At 38.5% G+C, this 22,233-nt stretch overlaps 1 protein-coding gene across 1 annotated transcript in view; it reads right to left on the bottom strand.

Annotated features, from left to right (window-relative positions):
• Positions 1-3,548: 3,548 nt before the first annotated feature.
• The window catches only part of SUGCT (succinyl-CoA:glutarate-CoA transferase), a 634,652-nt gene continuing 615,967 nt past the window's right edge, over positions 3,549-22,233 (bottom strand). Inside the window, exon 15 of the transcript XR_010067980.1 lies at positions 3,549-3,561. The gene's annotated coding sequence lies outside the window, so the exon portion shown is untranslated. The remainder of the gene's footprint in view (positions 3,562-22,233) is intronic.

Raw genomic sequence — 22,233 nt, 5'->3', positions numbered from 1 at the left:
CTTGTGTTGTAGAAGCATCCTCAGCATTCTGGATGAATGAGGGAGACATTCAGGCACCCCGATTTTTGTAGAATGATATGGCAAAGGTCTTGTGTCATAAAATGAAAAACTGGTATTTAGTTCATTTTCTTTCTACATTACTTGGTAGGGTTGCTCAGTTCATCAGTATATAAATAACAATAATGGAGCAGCTTTCAAGTGTTAGTCATTGTTTTATCTCCAGTGGCTGCATCTCCAGTGAATTTGATGAGGAGGATCATTGCAGTCAAAGCATGAGGAGACTCAGTTGCTTCCTCCGTCATTTCAAAATAAGCAGCTGTGGCAAATATGAATGCCCACAACTATCACCACCAATTACTTGTAGTTTAGATCAGTGGATACCCTGGGAGTAGTTGATTGCTACTTGAAATGTTTCACATATTCTTCTATTTCATGATTACTTGCTTGCTGACCCTCCCAGTTCAGTTTTCTTAATTGTAGTAGCCCTGAACCACTAGCTCTACATCATTTTCTACAGATGCTGAATCTTCTGTTTTTTCTTTACTTGGTAGCAGCACTTTGGGGATGTATTCTGGCCATGAGAAGTGAAAAGGAGAGCTTGGGTGCAACAAACCCACAGATTTATTATGTTTCCTGGCCAATAAAGCAATTCATCTTTCAACACAAGGAGTACTAAACATCCTGCTAACCCAAACCAAACAGCACTTCAGTAAAATGTGAAGAATGTAGCCATAATATACACACAAGAAAGCTCTGGTGTTGTGTATTCAGCTGAGCTAACCTGCTTTCTTGGAAACAAGGCTTTGTACGCATCTAGTCCACCTTTAGTTATACAGAACAGCCCATACAAAGAGGGACACATATTTATTTTATCAGTAAAACTATGAGATTTTTTTTGTACTTAAAAGATTAATAAAGGAACCCTACCTTATTTTAAAGCCCCTCTAATGGTATGTGGGAATGACCTCGGGAGACAGGGGGAAGAGCCACAGCGAGGGGAAGGGTCAGACAAGAGGCAGCTTAGCCCACAAAGGGAATGTAGGCATGACAAATGTCTCAGAAGGAACCCTCCCTAGTTTCTTGGGCTGCAAGAGCAATGGGGGGAAATGTACTTTCAGACTTGCAAGATCCTGTTAATGTAACCTTACAATACAGTAGAATTAGTCCATCTGGTTGTGCTTCCTGTCTGGACTACCTGGCTAGGCTGACGCTTCAGTCATGTACTGAAGAGATGAACTTGCCTATAACTACCCCATAACAAGCATCTCATTTCCCCTTTCTTCATAAGATTGTACACTTTCAGTTTTTCCAGAATAATCACCATGCATTAGTTAGGGAAATAGTGAGCTCCTCTTCATTAGGTGTGTTCAAACAGAGGCCAGATAGCCATATGTCAAGAATGCTTTAATTCAGATTCCTGCACTGAGCAGACGATTGGACCTAATGCCCTAAATGGTCCCTTCTGTGGCTGAAAAAGTGGGAAAATCTAACCTATTTATATTTTCCCAGTATCTTAGCAATACAAAAGGATGGTTATGGGGAAGCAATTACCTTTTTAGTCAATTAACACAAACAAAAATAAATGAATAATTCAAATGACATTATTTCTGATACCAAAGCAAAACATAGCACAGCTCCAAGAAGGTCACAACTAAAAGCAAGAATGGCTCTGTAATAAAAGAAAATTTTTGTAATGTCAAACTAAAATCCTGTGGAGAATTTTGATCATTTGTAGAATTCCTATTTAATAACTACACATCTCTGTGGTTTGCTTTACTACAGTAGACAAACACTCATTTCGTTGTGTGGTGGGCTTGCTTATCAGACTTGGAAAATTCAGAGTTTATTGCATTTTGCACCAGGAGTAAACACATTCTGAATACAACAAGGTGTGAAACTAATAAGCTGCCCCCCCCCCCCCACACCAATTTGGCCATTTCCCTTTGTTGGTCTAACCCAGCATATGTTGGCAGAGGAATTCTGGGAGTTGAAGTCCACACATCAATAAAGAATTCAAAAGAAAAACTGAAGATAAAATAAAATCAAAAGCAACATTTAAAATAGATACTGGGAAGTGTATATACAAATATACGTATGTATCTACACATAAACACATTATGCATTTCCCTGTATCTATTTTTAAATGTTGCTTTTGAAATACACACACACACACACACACACGTTCTGGCCCATGTCAGTTTTACATGTGTTCAATAATTCCTTCCAATTTATTTCATTTCCATTTCCCTTAAAATATGCATTTTGGCATTATTTTCCCCAAAACATTTTGTATGCTTTTCTTTTTTAGCCAAGAACTGCATGGAAAATGTGGAGAAGTGTATGAGCAAAAGGTTTGTTTGCTTAACAATTTAGACAATAAAATTCTCCAGCATCCCTTGAGGCATAATCTTATGCCAAGGCTTATGACCAAAATTATTTGTGTTATATCACACCAAATGTAAGAATGAAGAATTTACTAGTCTAAAGAAAACATAGCAACTGATAACCCAGAAACAGTTAATGAAGTTTGAGTGTTTATATAAATCATCCCATGTGTTCAGCATATGCATGGGGTTGTGCCTGTTAGTTAACCCTCAACACGTTTGTGGCAGCTAGTCAAGCCCTCTGGATCCACACATTTGGAATGACTGGAGTAGCTCTTTTGTGTGGTAACAATCAAGGGAGCCCACATTATTTACGCAATCCTTCATGATCCTAGGAGATTTAAGCCCTATCCTAAAAATGGCAATTTTGCTATTTACGTATGTACATGCCATAAAAATGTATCTTTCTGAGATATTTCAATGCAGAGTCAAAGTTATTCCCTAAGCAAGCTACAGGGTACATATGCTAATGTCTTGCATAATCCCTTGATACTAAACTGTGTTCGTGTTTGTAATTTCTCAGTTCATCGGTAATTGTTTCATTATAGTTTAAAGTAATTGTTTAATATTGTTTTAGCTTGAATAAACTGTAGTATCACAGAACTTGTCAGGGGTATTTTTCTCTGAGTTTAGTTATGTATAGTTTAGAATACTGCCTAATTTTCTTGGTCAGCAGCTATGAAGTGATTCCAAGAAACTAGTCCAACTATATGCCAACTTCTCAAGATAGACCACTGTCTGAAAGCTCACGAGACCTGGCTATATTTGTTTCACTTTTGGCCTTTCCTCAGAAATGTCAGGTTAATTCGAATTCTTCTGTCCTGCTCCCCCTCCCCCACAGCTTTGGGTTCACTGATTCCATAGCTAGGACTATGTAGACAAATATAGTCCATATTCTTCTTGAAGCAATGCTGGAAAAAGATTTGGGGGAGCTCATTAAAAAAGTATGTTCTTTGATTATTTATTTCTTTGAACTTTACCCTGCCTTTATTTTTGGTCAGCTCAAGGCAGTGTACACATCTTCTCAATTTGAGCCTGAGTAGATTATTTTTGAATAGGTAGGAATATGAGAAACATAACCCAGCAGGTTGGGACACTGCACACAGCCTGTTTTTAACTATGGGAAAGCCAGGTCTTACCTCATGCAGTTAGCAATGGGAGTCCCTCACCTTCAGGACTAACAACATCATATTAAGCCTTCATTAAACCGTGCCATATGAGTCATTCTGCCTTTCCATGGTTCTGCATTCCAAGCAGCTGACAGGAACAAAGGGCCTGTTAGCCTTGCTCGGTTGTGTGAGTTGTAACTTATTCAGGTCTCCCCTTAGAACTTTCAAACTCTTGTACTTATTGCCCCTATCCCACACTGTACATTAAATCTTACTGATTTCACACATGTATGTATGTACTGTATGTATAAAATTTTTATTAAAGTTTTTCACAAAAGAAAATGTAAAATAACATAGAGTAAGATTAAAGAAAAAGAAAAAAAGATACAAATCGTACGGATTCCAATAGAATGTACTTTTCTATACATATTCATAACTAAGAGTTAGAACTGTAGTTAAAGAAATTTGTTCCTAGCTAAATAATTTGACATTGCATGAGATGACAAATATAACCATATTCTTACCCAACATACTGTTCCTTTTCAAGATAAGCAACATTATGCAAAGTGCAGAAAAGGAGTAAGAAATAGTAAGCACTCTTCATCCTTGATGCTCTTTTTGTTTTACACAGTTCTTTAATATCACAGTCCAATATTTTTGTTTTTCCTGACAAAGTTCTCACTTCCACATAACAAGGTGAGTAGAAGCACATTTTTATATGCAGCCATTTTTGCTTCTCTCAACAAAAATTCCTGCCTCACAACATAATAACTATTACCTTTATACCAGCAACTGCATATTGTAAAATTTCCCCATTTCCCATCTTCAGTAAATGTTATACCAAAATATACAAATTCGTCTATTTGATCATTTTTTTTCATCATTTAGGGCATAAGTTACAATTTCCATTTTCCTTGTAAAATGCAGATATGTCTTGGATATACAGTATATCGATTTTCAGTTCCATACTCCTTGTTGCATCATAGAACATTCTGGGCAAGTCATATGGATTCGGTCAAAAATATTGTGTTATCTGAATATGAAACCACAAATAAATTCACATACTTGGCCAATACATCTCTAATATACCATAAGCATTCCTCATACATTTATCCACAAATATGCTGAACAACTAAAGGGACATCACACAGGTCTTGCTTACTCACTGCTCAGTGACAAACCATTCACTAAGCATTTTTTTTTCCACCTAAGCCTTATTTCATCATATACTGGTCTTAACACATTCAGCAATCAACATTCATCTCCATATTTGTTCTCGAATTCAGGCCTCTGCACTTCATCATACACTTTCTCTAAATAAATAAACATACTTTCTTTTTCACACTCATATATTTCTCAATTACCTCCTTAAAGAAGGGCAAAAATCTAAATTTCAAACATGTTCCCTGACATCAAGCTGCACTGCATGTCCCCAACTCTGCACATTGTTACCTCTTCTCAAGTATCCTAAAGCAGGTCATATCAATGTGTTGATCTTGTAGGAAAAATGGAACTATAAGTTAACCTCAAGTTAGCTAGTTTGCTCCCCGAATCCCAATCTTCACCTTCTACCAAAAGGGAAGAAAAAGAGAGTATAGATGCTTGAATTACCTACAACACCCATGTCTTACTTGCCTATTATAAAGTAGGGCAAGTTTTAAGAGGTAAAAGCAATGGCTTTTTTATTTAATTCCCTGAAGTTTTACATTCTGTGTGTTCTGATTAATATACTTGATGGAATATATAGTTCTGTAGTCTCACAGTGGGGAATGACCAAGAGGTTACTGCTGTTGTCCCTTCTACCTCACCCTTTATCTGCCATCAGGTGCAACGGCCTCGGTCTGCCAGATAATATGACCAGCTCTGGAATGCAGCTACTGATGTTCCATCCTCTTTGTCTCACTGCTGTTATGAGCTTCATAATTCCAAATGATGATTTGTGTTGTCTGACAGGGATTCTGAAGTTCCAGAAATATTTGATCAGTTCTTTCTTCTTATACTTGAGAGACATAAGAATTAATGTATGTATGTACCTGCTTATATGATTTAGAATCAACTTACTTGGTTAGTTGTTCTTCCCAGATATTGAATATTTTGGCATAGGTTTTGGGATAATTCATTCTTATATGTGTATCTTATTTTTTTTAGGCTGATCTAGGAGAAAAAACAATACTTTCAGAGAGCAGTCCATATGTCCTCATTTGTGGTTTATTGTTTTAATTAAAAGAGGAAATGGAATGCAAAACATTTAAACATATACATGTGTAAAACATTATCTATTCATTTGGTATTATAGATGATACAGTCTAGGAAATTTACTGTAGCTGTTGTTATTTTATTATAGTGAGAAGCTTCTCCTGATAAAACAAACCCTGCTGGTTTTCAGATTAACAAACTTGTTTATCATAAAAATAATAAAGCAAACCTCAGATTTTTTTGGTGAACTATTGAGACATTGCAAAGTGTAGAACCTAACAAAATCAGAAGCAGAGAAGCTTTGAGTAACACAGTATGCAACTGAAAAGCAAGTACTAAAGATCTCACTTAGAGACCAAGTCCCAAATGCATAAATTAGTTGCAGAACCAACTTTAAAAATGTCTCCAAAGTGGCACAAAATCCAAAATACAAATGGGCAGGTTGTGTCATGTGCATGCAAGGCAACAAATGGGCCAGGAAGACAACATACAGTTGCTCCCAAAACTTTCAATGCTCATAAAGTTGGCAATCTATGAAACAGGGAGATGAAATATGGAAAAACCTTGGCCTTAGCTGGAACACTGTAGCACTGTACTGTACCATATGCAATACAAACAACTGTTGGTATCATTGTTTTAGGCAGTGAACCAGCCTGAATGAATACAACTGAAGTACGGAAGGATAGGTTAGCACTTCCATAGTTCCTTCATTCATCTAAAAAACTCATAGATCCTTTAGTTGTATAACTTATAAAGCCACCCATCTCACACATGGGACCCTGGGTGGCTTACAAGATTAAACACAAAACCTACCACACATAACCACCCACCACCACACCCAAGGATAAACAATAATCTCACTCACACTAAAAAAATAACACTTTGATAACAACAGAGCTCATCTAGCCACCTGATCCAAATGCCTGGGGAAACAGCCAGGCCTTCAGTGCTTTGCGAAACGCTAACAAGGTTAGGGCCAACTTTAGAGGGATGCTGTTCCCCAGGGTAGGTGTTGCTGCTGAGAAGATCCAACAAGATGACACTGTTTAACAGAAGAGATCTGGAGCAAGCCCTCTCTGTTGGATCTGGTGTGGTGAGCAGAAAAAAATAGGAAAAGGCTGTCCTGCAAGTAGCCTCCAGTGCAGTTTATGGAGTAGCGATGTCACATGGACATAACACCAAACTCCAAAAACTGCCTGTGCTGCTGCATTCTGGACCAGCTGCAGCTTCTGAGTGCTCTTCAAAGGCAGCCCATGTAGAGCCCTTTACAGTAATCCAAATGGGAAATGACTAAGGCATGAGTCACCCTGAGCAAGGCCTCCTAGTCCATGAATGGGCACAAGTGATGCATAAGATTAACCTATGCAAAAGCCCTCCTGGCCACAGCTGCCACCTGCTCCTTCAGCAGGAGCTGAGAGTGCAAGAGGACCCCAAAGTTCTGACTGGGGAAGTATACCCCCATACAGAGTTAAAGATGGAGAATCTCTAGAATGGGGGAGGGGGGCTTAAAACCCACAGTAACTCAGCCTTGCCGGGGTGAGCCGAAGCCTGTTCTCCCCCACCCACACCCTCACATCTTCCAGGCACTGGCAAAGGACCTTGACAGCATTGTTATACTGATGATACCGCACCCCATGCCATCAGGTGGCCTCACCCAATGGCTTCATGTAGATGTTAATTAGGAGTGGGAAAAGGGTAGAACCCTGAAGCACTCCACAAAGCAGTGGCCTCAGGCTTGACCTCTCCCCCTCTACCAACACCGACTGGAAGCGGCCCTGGAAAAAAAAGAAGAATCACCATAATACTGTGCCTCTGACTCCCAATATCCTCAGCTGGCCCAGAAAAATGCCATGATTAATGGCACTGAAAGCCACTGAGAGATCAAGTAGGGCCAGGGTGGATGCAGTATCCTCACCTCAAGCCTGCCAGAGATCATCAGGCACAATCAGTGCTGTCTCAGTTCTATAACCAGGCCTGAATCCTGATTGAAAAGGATGCAGATAATCTGCTTCTTCTGGAGTTATAAGCCAACCACCTTCTCATCAAGGAAGATTTTCCAGATCTGTTGGATCCAGTGATGGTCTCTTAAGGAGTGGGCAGATAAATGATTATTTCAAGGTAGATGGAACCACCCCCTCCTGCAGAGAAGCATTCACCACTGCATGGACCCAACCACCAGCCACCTCCCAAGAGACCTTAATCAACCAGGAGGGTCAGGGATCTAAAACACAGGTGGCTGAGGTCACAGCTCTGAGAATCCTGTCCACTTCAATGGGGCCAACAGGTTCGAACTCATCCGAGATAACTAGGCAAGACTATGCCTCAGTCTATTCCACAGGGCCTGTACAGCTGGATTCCAACTCCGAGCAAATTTAAGCAACTTTATCTGACTGGTGCCTACAGTAATCTTCACAGAGACCCTGCAGATGCTCCCATGGCTCCTCATAAGGCTATTCATGTTAGTCATGAACCTAAAATTTCATAACTCCTCAATGTTTTCAGCTTTGAGATCTAATTATAAAGTTTTATATACCAGCAATGTTCATATCAACCAGAACTGTTATGAAAAATGAATTTTGTATGTACAAAAGTTAACATTAAGAGCAATAGTGTTCTACAGGAGAGTACATTTTGAAGGAAGTTATTATGCCATACTAATTATTCTAGTTCTGGATCATCTATTGTGCTTGTGTAAATCTACTGCTTGCATAAATCCATTCCATATTTTTTGCCCCAGTAATCTGCATTTAAAAAGATCTCTCCTTTAATATATTCTGATAACCGTTATGAAACAAGAACTGTTAAAACATTCAGCAAACAGAACAGCCTGTAGATTATTGATTGGGGAGCTGCAATTCAGTGACTTTGATTTATAATACAGAAAGCTCAAATTCTTCGAGCCAGGGTTGCAGGGGTTGGAGAACTTGTGTACCTCCAGATGTTGCTCAGTTAGAATTCTTGGCAGTCTCAGCCAGCATGGTCAATAGTGAGAATACTGGGAGATCCACAAGTCCCCCACTCCTGCACTACTCCAGAGGAGTAAGAAAAGCTCTTTCAATTACTGGCTGGACAGGAGACCTGTCCTATTAACTAACCACTAACTACAACAGCTCCTAGTAGGGTAACTTAACTGCCCCAACAAGTGTTACTTCAATTTTCAGTCAACTGTAGTTACTTCCAAATAATTCAGTATCACATAGCTAGGATATGATACTAGCAACCTCACCACTGTGCATAGATTTAAGCCAGATCTCAAGGCAAAGGTTTATTCAGCATCCTGTTTAGAATGCTGGATTCAATTGCAATTAAATCCATCTTTTCTTTTGCTTTTGCCATGCCATTACTGGTTCACTTGTGGCACCCCCGCCTTCTTCCCCTTCTTTCTTCATAGACATTATTTTTAGAAATAAAGTTAAGAGGTGGTTTGAAAAAAATAAAATAATCTCATCATCTAATCAAGCAAAATAATTAACTATGACCATTTAATGAAGGTAATTGGGTGTATCCTGGTGTTTCTTCAAACAAAATACGAAGGCTAGATATGCGTTGTTAAAAGCACCATGCATATACCAGTGCATGTACAGTGATGGATACTTATTTAATAATTTACTCAGTGGATTTTTAGTGTAGCAGTGGCATTCTTCTCTGATCATCAGTGAAGACCACCAATTGCTATTTCATCTGCTCCTAATCCTGCTAACCAGGCCTATTACTTCCTGTGCTGTCCAGCAACTACTTTGGGGTTGTCAGTGCATGGAGCTAGTACTCTGTTGTTGGGACCCAAGTGCTTGGTGCAAAGCCCGCCCCAGTTAGTTGGGAAAGAGGCTTGCTTAATGCTTGCCCTAAGAGTACAAACAGGAATGAGTGTCAAACATTTCCCACAAATATTCCCACTTGTGTCACTGCTGACAGTTGGCAAGTTTCCCTTCAGTTTTCATCTGCCAGGGTGGAATACAGGACACTCAACTGGATATGTGGCTTTCAATTCCCATAATTCTCAGCAACAGTCAGGTAGAATTCTGGGGAATTCTGGGTAATCCAAAGGTACCAATATTGGAGAAGGCTGCTTTTATGTAATGTAGCCTTCAGCTGGCTTTTAATCATTCCGGGCAACATGGAGGTAACATAGAGTGTAAGAATTGTTCCTTTTCTCTTCAGACTACCATTTATATTATAGTGAGTTCAGGGTATCAGAGCAATATTCCTCCACCCCCATCAATCAGTTGACCATCCTGTTATAGTCTAATTTCTGCTACTTGGGTTTTAAACGAATAAAGGATTCAGTTGACCCCACAAATTGATACAATATGGAGTATCAAGGGCTGCAACTCTTGATTGTCATGTCGAAACAGTTTGTCTTTGTCTATGCTGTGGTGTAAAATGGAAACATGCAAGATCTCCACAGAGATTTCAAACCTCCACCTTGCATCACATCAGCTTCAAAATATATTTAGTCAGAACATGTTTTTCTTGCACCTGCTCTAGCCCTTCCTCCACCCTACATATTCCTTAAGCACAGAAATGGACTCAAACTGAGACTTGTTTATAATCCTCTCTGGCTGTTGAACTGCTGCTGGACTAGAATCCAGTTCCTGAAGGCAGCTGTCATAGTTCAGTTTTGGGAGTGGTTCAGCTAGTGTCCTCTGTGAGATTTCATCTCAAAAATAGATTTGGGCTGATCACAGATATATCTGCTACTAACAGCAGCTAAGTTAAATGTCAAACTCTTTCTTTTTTTCTTCTTTGTTTGAAGAATAAGAGGTAAAGAATAGGACTGCAGCTATTCATACAGTGCCAGTGGAATTGTTTACCTCTGCAAAAAGGGCCTTCGGTTTCAAATTCACAGCAACAACAAAAGGCGTTGATTGATGGTAGCATGTTAGAGAACTGAAGAAGCCTGGGAGGGCTTCAGGTGACTGCAAAAAGGACTATAGCTTTAAGCAACAAATGCTAAGATGAGTAAAAGCTCTCTGGGTTTTCCTGTGCTTCATATGTTACATTGCTGTGTCAATATGTAATGGTCACAGATGGCAATATTAGTCATGAAAGAACAAAGAAGCCAAGGCCATAGCCAAATTAAGACTGGGAGGGAGGGAATAGAGGGAAATGAACTTGTGTAGAAGACAGGATTTATTTCTAAAGCTCCTTAAACACCACTGAACACCTTGACAAGATCCACATGTTGGCAGAAGCAGCTTTTGAAGATTGTAAATCTTGAAGCTGGCTGACATCCATCCGCAAAAGCTGAAGCAAGAACTCCAGCGGAAAAAAAATGCTCAAAAGGGAATGGGAATGATCTTAATTTAACAATGGGCATTCATCCCACAAATTTTCATGCAAAGCAGCAGTGACTTCCCCTCTTTTATTAATTAACGTTGCTGCCATTTCCAGCAGAAACAGAAGAATATTTGTATCTGTCTATCTTTGCAGCGTTGCATTAACCACTTCTGCATGTCTTGCTTCCTCTTTCACATAAATGGTCAAGAAGGGACAAATAGGTTTATAAAGGAAGCATTGCACTGAGGAAGGCAAGCAACACAAACATGTTTAGAAACAAATGGCATTTGCCAAGAATTAAAACAAAAAAAATCAAGGTTTTGATTGAATTCAGTAGTCAGAAACTATAGCCCAGTGTGATTCAGCCCTCCGTCTCTTCTGATCCTCCTGTATCACAAACAACTTTAAAGGTTCACCTCAGTTTCAAAAGTAATTTCTTTTGCAATATGGAGGGATTGTTTCTTTAAGTTTGGGCACATAGAACTAATGGCTGAGGGTTTTTTCCCTTCACACGGGTGTAAATTAGAACTGCTGTGATATGATTTTGACTGAATCAAAACTGTAAATACTGTGAAAATTGCTGTCCCAACATATAATAATGAAAAAATACTCTAATCATTCATTTCATTCATTTTATTTATTGTTCCAGACCAACAAAACACAAATAAAAAATTAAAATACAAACACCTCAATAAAATACAAATACAAAATTTAAAATACAGGAAACAAACAAAAAAACCTGAAATAATAACAAGAACAGGGTATCACCAGGCTTCTGCAAGCCATAGCTATTGCTAGAAACCTGGCAAGCTTTATAGTGGTTGTCCAAGCTAGGTCTTTCAGAAGGAAGACTGTAATTTCTTCATCAGAAAGATGAGTACAATTTCTGATAATCAGGTTTATGAGTGCCAGGTAACATGGATTGTACAACAGGCAGCGTAGCAATATGTGGATTACTGATTTGATCTCTGTTATCTGAGCAGAAACACATATAAGAGTTGTATAGGAGACTAGCATATTTGCCTATAGTTTCCATAATAGATAAGAGTGCCAAACTGAACAAAGGGTAAAAGTCTTCTATTTGAAACATATATGATGTTACAGAAGCAACTAGGAATTGTCAATGGAGAACCTGCAATTGCACCATAATAGGGATGACTGATTTGAGCCCTGTTATTTTGTAGATCTAAATCTCAAATCCTCTGTTTAAGTTTCATTGAGGCTTTATCTAGGCCGAAAGATGATATAGCCTGGAGTGAGGGGCCATAATATGCCAGACCAGACTCTTTGCTTCCTCAGGGTGAGATGAAACAGAGATTCAACACAAGGGATTTGTTTCAGTCAAAGCCTGAGACTGCATAGTCTCAGGTGGGCCCCAAGAGAAATGCAGCCAAGCTCCAGCTGAACAAGGGCATTTGAAGTTGAGTGAGGGACACAGAGTTTGGCTTTCAGAACAGCTTCTAAAAGTGGGGATGCTCTAATCTAAGAAGGAAAAGCTCTTCATGGAAATCCTTTTCTTAAAAGCCTTCATAGTGCTTCTCAAAACTACGTCTTTATATATTGTACCTGGGAGTTTGTTCTTTCAAGTAAAGTTAAAGATTTTATACATTTATCTAAAAGGAAAATGGATTTTTCTTTTCCCAAATAAGTTACCTTTGAAATGGTTCTTCTTAATTAATTGAGAATATGTTAATGTGTGTGTGTGTGTGTGTCTGGTCAGAAAAAATCATACATTAACTGTAGATTTTTCCAAGAAATATAGGGTTTATTCTCAGTCCATGAGCTGCTTTATAAGTTTGAAGTAAGTGCCAGATGGTAATATGAACCAAGTGTGTCACATTGAACATTCAAACTGTATGTGAACATTCAACCATAAAAAGGCCTAGCTGCTAAGTGCTGCTTCTTTTTGAAAGGGGCTGGCTTTTGTGTGTGAGAGTGATAGAGGAATTATTTAACCAGGCCATGAACAAACCTTTGTGTAGAATACTCAAATTACACATTGAGCACTGAAAAAGCAAAGGAAGGATTTGATTGAAAAGTGTATGCATGTGCTTCAAATTGTATAGAGGTCTAATTTTCATAAGCCACCTGTATCTGTGACGGAAAACACTCTAAGTACAGTTTCATATAAACTAATGTTTTTCCATCAAAAAGGCAGCAAACTGGGTTGTCATCAAGCTGACTGAACTAGAACTCTAGAACAGCATATGATCATGTGAATTCCCACCTGCAGCCTGAAACAATATTGCATACGTAACAAAGATCTGTTGTAATTTTTATTATATTGTAATTATACTCCACTGGTCCTGATATTATGCAATGATATGCAGTGAGTCTCCATTGGTTTGAACATCATAGTTCTACAGAGGAAAACATAATATAGTGAAAGTGACCAGTCATTCCCGTTTTAATTATGTTTTATTACTTAAAATGATTAGTTTTGCGTGGTTAGTTTTCTATTAACTACACTTTTTACCTAAAGAGAGGGAAAAGCACTATACAAGGCAAACTGAATTATACCGTGTATTCAGATTTTGTAGTTTCAGTCTCCTCTTAGCATTGTCAAAATCTTGGTTCACAATCCGAAGTTTTAAAAGAAATTTTACTGATGCTTCAACTCAGGAGGCCTGATTTTAATTTATAGAATGGTACATTTAGTTCATGATGATTAATGGGTGGGAGTCACTAGCAAAAAGCTGCAGTCACCCAACAGATGTCACAAGAGCTTGAGAACATCAGAAGAGTTGATCACATGAAAGGATTCAATGCATATGAAATCTGGAGTGAGGATGCATTTTTTCCCCAAAGTCTGGAAATGTTAGCAGTATTTGGCAGCTGTCTGCCTTACAAAGATAACCAAAAACAGTGAGAGGATTATCATGCAAGTATCACAAGAACTGCTGTGTCGTATTTGTAGGAAGTATTAGTCCAAATATGGCTGACCAGAAAATGGTCTACTTGTTGAAGCTCTAGCACAAGAACAGCCATGTTGGTCATAGAACTGTTGTTTTTTTTTTCCAAACTATCAATAGCATTCAAACCATCCAAACTTATACTCGAATTTAATGTGTGTGTGTGTGTATATATATATATAATGTATAAAGCTTGACATGATGAACTATTGTAGATTAAAATGGATCAAACACACTTCCTGCAGAACTTTCCCAACATTTTAGAGGCACTGAGCACATTCGGTTCTCATGCGGAATTTATTAGGAGTTTTCCCCCACTCAATTATTTCCCTGATGATTTTAATAATTATGCAAATATTGGATGTTTCCTGATCTTCCCTGAGTTTTCTCTTTGGATGCATAAGTGATGGCCCTTATTTCTGAATAGCAGAAATAAGGAATGTCCTTACACTTAATTTCAAGAACGTATGGTATCCTATCAGCTGCTAACTAAAGAATCTGTATAATAAATGTAAAAATAAAAAGACATATTATGGAATAAATCAATCTTGTTGGATTAAATTAAGCTTCATATACAGTAGGCTGGTATTCTAAACTCTAATGGAAGTTACCCAGGTATCTCTGGAAGCAGGACATCAAAGTGAAATATTTTTTATTTGTTGCAAGCATGCAATATGCAGAAGCATAATACTTCTGCATAAGAAGGATCTCCTTAGCTTCTTAAATATTCCTTATCTGGTAATAGCTCCATATTTCACTTAAAGCCATTCAGCCATTCAGCCACCACCACAATCATCATATCTTGTACTACTAAAATAATATCAGGAAATCAAATCAAATCAAACAAAGAAAAAATCCAGCAGAGCATTTAACAACAATTTTAAAAAAGCAGTTCAGCTGAAATGCCAAGTTATAAAAACAGAGCACTGAACTGCCACAACTTTAGAACCATACAAGGCTAGAATTGTCCCCTTTCTTTGTGTTTGTAACCAAAAGATCTATTACGTACTGTAACATTTATTTCCCAACCTAGTAGAAGAGCGGGTAATAGCATTTTTCATTCCCCTTACCTCTCTGTTCTTGGCCTGCCTGCATCTCCTACTGTCAGTGGGAATGGACAAAGAACCATGGAGGTTGGGAAGGGCAGTGCAGACTGGATTCTAAGCAACTCTTGCTATAATTACTTCGTACTTTATATTCAGTCACCAACTAATTCTTGGTTGATAAAAGAGAGAATCTTGAACTGGCTGTATGCATTTTAAAAATGGGAAAAAAATATTGTCCTTTTAAGACTGCTGGGGATGGGCCTAAACCTCTTGAGGTAACCAGCAGGTTACCTGTACTCCTGAAATTTGACTTGGAAGTTCCTGTCTTCCAGAGTGTCCAGAGTGTCGCATGAGATTGAAAAACATCCTCCTGCAAAGAAATATTCCTCTTAGTATAACAGGATGACCTGTGGCATCCTAACCAGGCACTAAACATCATATCCCTGCCAAAAAAGATGACAAAATGACATCTGGACTGATTATTTATTGCAACAATGGCATTTATACACTATCCAGTGTTTTATTAAAGAATGATACTCAAAGTTGATAGCAATGTATTTTTACTCGATAAAGAAGACTGCATCTAATTACTCAGAGCCCAGTTCATCAATCAAGAAGACCTTTCCTTGCGCTCCCATCATTTCCAGTGGTGATGCATTTCAAAGCCCAGACTTACTTGTATGGAGGACTATAATTAAGTTGTACAGAAACTTTATCCTGCATTTTTTTTTCTGCCAGTTCTTAATCAATTGGTGAGAAAGATTTTTTTTTTCCAACTGTCTCTCAAAGAAGAAGGAAAATGCTCAGAAGTAGAGTATGGTGTTCTCACACTTAGTTATAAAGCAGCCAAAAAGCAGGTGTGAATGTCCTGTCTTTCATTGTGCTATCACCTCTACAATGGTTTGCAGCCTTCCTGACTTCCTACAAGTCAATTCAATCTCAAAGAAAGCCATCAGAAGAAAATTCCTCCCATGGAAGTTTCTCAGATTGTAAGTCCAGGAAGGCTTCGGAATGAAAGCATATGTAACAGAAAACCAACGTTTGTGTGTTTGTGTGTGTGCCTTTAGTCAGTTTTTGACTCCTGGCAACTGTCTGGACTAGTCCCTCCAGTTTTCTTGGCAAGGTTTTTGAGAACTGTTTCGCCCTTGCCTCCTGCCTAGGGCTGAGAGACAGTGACTGGCCTAAGATCGCCTGGTTGGCTTTGTGCCTAAGGAGGGACTATAATTCATAGTCTCCCAGTTTCTAGCCTGGTGCCTTAACCACTTCACCAAACTGGCTTTCTTCATATCTACCCCATTAAAAAAAGGAAATTCAAAAATGTCACCAAAAGAACTAAAAAATATATCAAACACCCACAGTGTGAAAAAGAAAAACAAAGAAATCTCCTTTTGCATGAGAAAATGTCATAACCAGAACTTCTGAACTGTGCTCAGGAACAGCCTGTAGCAGGCGGAGCTGTTTTAAACTGAGTTAAATGCTCCAATAACTGAGTTAAATGCTCCAAGGAAGTGACCGGGTCATTTGTTTGCCCATTCAATTCTGGACTAAGAGAAGCTTCCAACTGCCTTTTGAACTGCATTACAATAGTCCATGTGGAGTGCATTAGAGTAGTTCAAATAGGATGTAACTAAGACATGTCAGCACAACCAGTGCTGAAGATGTATAGCTGCATTTTGTTTTGCCAATAGGAAATGTGAATTAGGTAATTTGGATTAAAACACAAACCAAAGGAAATTCTCACTCATCTCTGATAATATCTTATTTTTGATCAGCTGCAAACCATGAAAAATGCCTTTCTATTGTCTTGTATGTTTGTTTCCTTAACAATATATCACAACTATCTCTGAGAAACTTTGTTTGATATCATGCTATAGTATTAAAACATTTATCATTGTTATACATTAATCTGGTTAATTTTACAGAGGCAAATTGGCTGAATTAGAATGTGGTGACAGGACTGATAGGAGAATTTATTTTTGTATTTCGGGGGCCTATGGCCAGTGATTGGGAACATATTTGCTTATGCCTACACTTTAAATTAAATTAATGTATTTTACAAACTTGCCAAATTTACATATAGAAATATATGGGTTTTAATAAAAGTATACTCATTTTTTAATAATGTATATGTATATAAATTGTTAAAAGCATTGACAATTAGATGGCTGATTCTCTATTGTATGTTAGGGATATTAAAGTATACTCATTTTTTTTAATAATGTATATGTATATAAATTGTTAAAAGCATTGACAGTTAGATGGCTGATTCTCTATTGTATGTTTAATATCCCTTTTCAGGAAGGACCTAATGTGACAAACAAACAATTTTTATTAGATGAAAGCTACTTTCAGATGCAAAGGATAGTTTTAGTGAGTGAGAAAAAAGGGGTGCTTAACTTACATGTGTCTTTTATTGTAATGATATGTGGGAATGACCTTGGGAGACTGGGCCCAGAGATGCTGCCTAGGGAATGGCAGGTAAGAGGGAGCATATATCACAGCTGATAGTGGGAGGGACAAGGGACTCAGAAGCGACCCTTCCTAAGTTCTCAGGCTGTAAAAGAGACAGTGGGAGAATTATACTTCCAGACTTGCAAGATTCTGTTAATGTAGCCTTACCCAAGAAATGCACAATTGCAGTTCCAAAAACTGGGCTTTTAGTAGATAGTTGATGGACAGGAAGATTGAACTCTGTGTCATGCTCCCAGATCAAATGTTCTCAGAACACTTGATTGGACTCGCATGCATTTTTCAGTCAACACGTGTCTTCTTGCAATTTGAAGGAAAGGGAGGGGGGAACATCGTTGGAGTGTGAAATCATTTTGTTTGGACTATCTTGGACTGCCAAGGTCATTTGCAAGGGGCATTGGAGACAGCTGTATATGCTTACACTAACTGGCAAGAGAGGGAGTGGTGCATACCTGAGATGGGGAGTGGGGGGGAATTTGAAGTCACTGAAGATGTTTAATGGGGAAAAGTGTGGGTTTTTCCATTCGCAACTTTTTCTTCTGTACTGAATGCTACACACCATTAAAGAGAATTCTAAGTAATTACTTATGAGTCGGATTTAACGGGAAGTTGAGTATTCCAGTCATCACACTCTGTTGAGTTGCCATTTTACAAATTAGTAGCTGTAGTAGAACAGCTAATTTAGGCTATAGGAAAGCAACAGGCTGAATGTCATCCATAGCCCTGCTGTCTGCACTGGCCAAAAAGTCAGATGAAAGTAGAATATAGATACTTTCATTCTAGAACAGGTTTTTGGTTTTCTTTAAATTAAGCAGAGGGCATTTTCCTCCATTAGGTTCAGACTGCCATAGAGTCCAACATTATTTATTAACATAATTATTATACTGCCCAATTTGACAGAGCTGGGCACTATTCAAGAATCTGAACAGCAATATTAAAATACAATAAACAGCATCAAACAATGAATAGAGAAATAAATAAAAGCATGGGCATCCTTCTTCTCCACTGGGCTTCAAAAGCATAAAGGATTGATTAAAAAGGAAGGTTTAAAAAGCTTCCTATTCCATATAGAGATTTAAAGGTAATAACCAACCCTTTGAATTGGGTGCCGAAGCCTAATAGTAGCCAGCTTAGCAACCCTAAAATAGGTATTATTCTGCAGTGGCAGGATCTACCATAAGTAATTTGGCTGCTGTGTGGTATACTATCTGTAGCTTCTGAGTAATCTTTTAAGACAACCCCACACAGATATTCTTGTAGTAGTCTAACTGTGTGATAAGAGTTTGAGTCACTATCACTAATGCCTACTGGTCCATAGGCTGTAACTGGTGCACCAGCTGAAGCTGAGCAAAAGCCCACTGCTGCTTCAGGAGCAGTGAGTCCAAGAAGATTGTTAATTCACAAACCTTCCCATTCAGGGCAAGCAGAAATGGAGCCTAGATCCACAACTGGAACTGATATTTCGGGGAGGCCAAAATGTCACTGGATGAACAGGAGCTCCATCTAGTCAAACTTTTCTCTGAGCTTGTTTTTCCCCATCCACTCCCTGACAGCTTCCTCCATGACTATCAACTGAAGTACTATAAAATGGTACCTTCAACTCCCAAGCCTCACAATGTGGTCCAGAAGGGAACTAGGTCAATGCTGAATGATGCTAAGGATCAGGAGGGGGACACTTTTCCCAACTAAGTCTTGAATGTTATCCATCAGAGCAACCCATAGTGTTTTTGTTCCTTGTCTGGGCATAAATTCTGAGTCAAAGGAATCCAACTCATAAGTTTCTTTTCTAGGATATTCTGTAGGTGTTCCCCATCATCCTCTCCACAACCTTACCTAAAAAGGGGAGGTTGGAAACTAAGTGAAGGCTGTCCAATATGGCTGGATTAAGAGATGGCTTCTTCAAGAAAGGTATTCCATCACCTCCTTCAAGGCTGACAGTATCTCTTCCATCCTCAAAGAGGCACTGGGTACCTCTTAAATCCAGCCAATCGTGCTCCCCCCCCCCCAGCTTTTAATACAGAAGGACTAAATACATCTCTTCAGGTTTCAGATATTCAACATTATGAAGAATTATGCCTCTCCAGACACCATCAGAACAGCTGGTTTGAGGGGTTGATGCTTGCATCCCTGTTGTAACTAGACACTTTCTGTAGGATCCTCCCCCATGATAGAATCATGCCCATTCATTAAGAGCCCTACCTTTTGAAAAGGTAGGCTGCCTCTGCCAGATTCTAATCCCTGTCAGCCACAAATATTATTTGTGTGGTGCATGGGTAGGGACAGGGGTTGATAAGATTGCACTTAAAGTGCTAAATACTAAATATGTGGACAGGGTGATTAATGAAAACCTTATATATTACAAACAGAGAAAAGGTGTTTTTTGAAATACTGAGTGTAATTCTAATTGTAAATAACAACAGGAATTTGGCCAATGACTTCTGTGGGACATAAATGGCACCCTCATTTTTTAATTGATTTTTAAAACACTTCACTTTCTATCTTAGATTAGAGAGAATATTTACACACATCCAGAATCTGAAGTGAACTCTGGAAGAATTCACTGAGGCACTCTAAATGAATCATCATAAAGATTATTTTTAAAAGAGCAATGATAACAACAGGTATTACCTTCCTACTGAGGCTAAAAATATTCCTTATTAAATATGGCAATCTCAACAGCTTCTTCCTCCTTCCACCTTTCTTTTTTATGACTTCTGGTGTCACATCTACAGTATATTATAACTAATTAATGATGACTCAGATAAAAAGGTTTAAAAATATTCTTATGAAAACTACATTGTGCGTGGGACAGGGGTGGGAAAATACCACTTGTGCAATCAAAATGTATTTAGTTAACCATATTGATTCACTGATTGCACATCAGGAGATAAGATGCTGAAATTAATAGGGTTCTTTAAATGGATTTTGAAAGGCAGATTTAATCTTTTTAACATTCAAATGACACTCTGGGAGTCCAGCAGTGAGCATTTAACAGGAGAAAGTAATATGAAATTAAAATCCCCATGCAGCTCCTACAGAACTTTGGATACTAAGAATATCTACCAGATAATACACATATTTTCAGGAAGCTTAGGACTCTTAGGACAGAATAATACAGGATCAAATTTATTTTTAAGAAGCAACTGGAACATGGGTGCTAGTGACTTCTCTGATGGCACATAATCGATTGATCAAACAATCTGGTTTTGCTGCTTTATGATTCTTGCCTCCTCTGTCATTTTATTGTTACTATTTCATTTTAGGATGCATCTGCTTATTTATTCACTTGGGATTTATATACTGTATGTCATGTGTGAGTGTGTGTATCAGGAATCTCTCTCTTTCTTAGGAAATGGTGATGTGTATATACAGGGCCGCAACTAGGGAGGGGCAAGTGGGGCATGTGCCCCGGGCGCCACGCTGGGGAGGCCCCAAAATGAGCATTGGGGGAGGCGCCAAAATGAGTGCTGGGGGGGGGCGCCAAAATGGGCACGGAATCCATGTTTGCCCCAGGTGACAGAGACCCTAGTTGCGGGCCTGTGTATATATACAATTACTATTTCCTAAAAGTCATGAAAGAATGAAGAGTAGAATTACAAGGGTTGAATTACAAGTAATGCCTCCACCTCCATAACTTTAGTTTAAATAAGGATATTTTAATAAAAGATACAGGAAAATAATACTTCAAATGAGCTCTTTTGTTACCTGTATTTATTTCGCTTCATAATCACCACCATTTGCTACACACCTCTAACAAGAATGGACAATATTAAGCCTTTATAAAGAACTTCACACTTTGTCTTTTGACAGTCCTTTCCACCTATTCATTTGAATCAAACATGCTGAGGAAGGTGTTCCTTCAATTTTGAGAAAAGGTGGGAGTCACGTGGCACCAAGTTTGGACTATATGATGGATGGCGTAAGGCAGTAAAATCCAACTTTACAATTGCCTCTTGAGTGGCTTGTGAGGTATGAGGCCTAGCATTGACACATTGCATCAAAATTTCCTGCTTGTGCTTCTGAATTCTGTTTAACTGTTGTTTCAAAGTTTTGAGTTTTGCAATGTAGTGCTTTGAGTAAATAGTGGTACCCATTAGGGTTTGAAAATGCCAGGAGTTATCTTAAGCAGCATATCTTGGATATTGATTTCCAAATCAGTCTAGTACATTGGTTGTACCATTATGGCATCATCTTCCTTACTCTCTACAGAAAGTAAGGAAAATCTTCACAGCATGTGACAGCCCTCTTGATTTCAAAGCAACTTAGTAAACAACTCAGTATATCTGTTGTCATATTTTTAGAAAACCTAAGTTGCTCCCATCATTTTATATACAACTATCCCTTTAACAAAACCTAAACTATAGAATAGAATCACACTTATTGTCTGCTTTCTTTGTATAGTTTTGTTGGTATCAAGGGAATCTGGGAGAAGAATGAATTTCTGTGAGCAGTAAGTCATCTTTGGAAGTTTAAAGCAGCACTTCGTGGACTGAAATGAAAAACGAATGGGAAAGAAGAGACCTCTTGGAAGGAGGAGGAAGAAGAAATACAAAGGCAGTTAAAGAAACAAGAGTGACAATAAAAGGCTGTGTGAGACTTCAAGTGCCTTTTGGCCTCTGGTATTGGGTTTGCAGCTTTAAGGAGCCTTGCCTATATTGGTATAGGGAAAATGAAGTTTGTTCAACCAACCAACATTGAGTGAAATGATACTATATTGCCTTCTGTATCAGACATGTCATCTACACCTTTACACCACACTGTTTATGGATTGTGAAACCACTGGCTTTTAAGATAATGCTTTCCTCTCCTCTCCTCCACCTCACCTTCGGGGCAAGGAATG

The sequence above is a fragment of the Candoia aspera genome, chromosome 4 (genome assembly GCF_035149785.1).
Source record: "Candoia aspera isolate rCanAsp1 chromosome 4, rCanAsp1.hap2, whole genome shotgun sequence".
Lineage (NCBI taxonomy): Eukaryota > Metazoa > Chordata > Lepidosauria > Squamata > Boidae > Candoia > Candoia aspera.
Note: the sequence above shows the minus strand (reverse complement) of the source record. Positions and strands in the feature narration are given on the sequence as shown.